The sequence below is a fragment of the Volvox carteri genome (genome assembly GCF_000143455.1).
Source record: "Volvox carteri f. nagariensis unplaced genomic scaffold VOLCAscaffold_52, whole genome shotgun sequence".
In the NCBI taxonomy this organism is placed as follows: domain Eukaryota; kingdom Viridiplantae; phylum Chlorophyta; class Chlorophyceae; order Chlamydomonadales; family Volvocaceae; genus Volvox; species Volvox carteri.
In genome coordinates, this window is record NW_003307595.1 from 393,735 (window position 1) to 396,270 (window position 2,536).

General features: G+C 54.8%; 1 protein-coding gene across 1 annotated transcript in view; it reads right to left on the reverse strand.

Annotated features, from left to right (window-relative positions):
• VOLCADRAFT_65943 (uncharacterized protein) overlaps positions 1–2,536 on the reverse strand; it is a gene marked incomplete at both ends in the record, with an annotated part of 24,677 nt that overhangs the window by 20,840 nt on the left and 1,301 nt on the right. The window lies entirely within an intron of this gene.

Genomic DNA, 2,536 nt, shown 5'->3' on the forward strand with positions numbered 1-2,536 from the left:
GGCCATAGACCGTCTAGCATGCACCNGGTTCGGAATCACGCCACGCCGCCCCGACTTGGGAGCCCGCACCGAGATTGATACAGTTGAGAATGGCACAGACACGGGCCTCCTGCACCTCATCGAAGGAGGCTGAGGCATTATAAAGGCGATCGAAGTAGTCCGTCCACTCCGACACGTCTTCCACATTGCATCTGGCCGCTGGCTTACCGTTCAGACGTTGCCATAGGGTCTTCGCATCCCGTTTGCATGTAGCTATGAATGACTCCAAGGCTCGCAGCCGGTGATCCCGTCGCGCGTTACGCTTAGCACGATTAAACTGACGACGTAACTCTTGAAAACTCGTATGCCCCATAGCCGGGGCAGCACACCCCCACTTCATCACATCAGACCGATACTGCAACATGGCCTGCTTAGCCGCAGCACACTCATCATTCCACCACGCCGCCTTGCCGTTAGAAACCGGCCCGGGCCTGAAGGCATCACCGAAGCAACCCAGCAAAATCCGTTCGATAGTGTCCACCGCCTGGGTGACACCAATCTGGCCAGCACGCAGGGAATCCACAACCGCCCGGACACCAAGGGTCAGGGTGTCGAATTGGCCTGTCCGGGTGCCGAATTGGCCTAACAGGGTATTGAATTAGCCTGACAGGGTATCGAATTGACCTGTTCGGGGTGTCAAATTGGCCTGACAGGGTATCGAATTAGCCTGACAGGGTGTCGAATTGGCTGTCAAGTTGGCAGGATTGGCTGGGGCTGGCATCCAAAAGCACATGACCTTTAAGGAATTTACAGAAAAACTTTGCAAGAGGACCGCTTACAAGTGCCTCATGTGCGTATTAGTTTCGATCCCACAACAACTTGCACACCTGGTTACCGTACTCTGGCACTACTACTACTACCGGAGGCAAGCACTCAGGGCCACGACTGCATTACCCAGTCAAGTCAGCCGCCGAGGTCCCACTGTTTTCCCACCACACTTCATCGGCAGTTCGTCCAGTTTATCCCACAACACTCGTATGCATGAATAGGTTCGGGTGGAAACAATGACAAATCTCTGATACACCGCTAAACTCAGTACCACGAGCTACATTGAAAACAAATGAAAATGCAGATGTCTGCCGAGAAGAATATGTTCGCCATATGCAATCTATGCCTTAATCCATCGAGCTCTCCGTTGGGCGGGGCATGGCCCATGAAGTCGCCCCCGGTATTCCGCCCATGCAACCAAACACTGACACAAAACGTTGCACGCCTGGGCCCATGTAAACCACGACACTTCCGTGTGGATTGGCTACCCGCGCTCCCCATGTCAGGGGTCCTCCCTCCTGCTGTTGATTCCCGGATTGCCCACGCACAAACGCCAAACGTTGGCGCAGAAAACAGACAGGCCATTGTAGTATGGCATCAAACCACGCATAACCCACAGCGGCTTTCAGCAGCAGTACTGCTTGGTGAATGCGACCGGCCGTGTACTGCCAGTCTTAGCACCGATGAACCACCCCTGATGCCGCCGCTGACGCAGCAGGCATATGGGTCTACACCGCCGAGCTCTGACCAGTTTGTTTTGAACTCGCCTACACAGGGTTGTAAAACAAGGGGGGCATTTCTGTTGTCATATGGTATGATGTTTCATAGACGTCGGTATGCATAACATTATGCAATTGGGTGGGTGGGGTGAGGTGGGTTCCTCCTTTCTAGGTTGCCCACTCTTCCCTGCCACACATCTCACGTCGCCACTTACCAGTAGCACCACGCGACTTGACGCGGGGTGGCACATCCTCTGCTTCGGTGATGGCGGCTGGTGCACTCATCGGGACCACAGTTCCGCCGCGTCCTCGACGGTGCAAGTCTCCGCGTCCCTGTGTCCCTGATCCTCCACGGCCCCCTCCGATGCCGTTTTGATCTTGAACAAGAGGGATTTCGCGTCCGAGACGGTAAGGCCCGGTACATTCCCTCTCAGTGCCATGGCGGCGCGAAGCGGGGAGAGCTGGAAATCCTCTGCAATGAAGGACACATTAGGGTTCTTAGGGTTCTTTCAAAACACCGTTCGCAAAGTTTCCGGTTGTTCTCGGCACGGCACGGGGACATCGCCGCCCCACGTCTCTGGCACGGACTCGCGCTTTTCTCTCTGTGATCAATCTCTCACCTCAGAACAGTTCCCATGCTTCACCAACGGAGTAGACGCCGAGATCTTCTTCGAATTGACGACGCACAGCATCCACCCGTTCATCGTCCCCGTCCAGCACATCGTGGAGACACGTCGCGAGAGCCGCGACATCAGACTATAGACGCAGCAGAGAATTAAATAAACCCCGAGTGAAGGCGAATGGCTGCAAGTGCACCATGGCGCATTTGCATGGTTGGAAGCCACAAAGCATGAAAAGACATACCGCGTCATTTGGACTTCGTGTCAGCTGGTCTCGAGGGTCTCCATCTTCCGCAGTGTCCTCCAGGGCGACATCTATAGCGGCCATTTACTCGCCACTCCTACCCGAAAGTAACCTATCTTCTATGTAATCAACGCTAAACGCTGAAG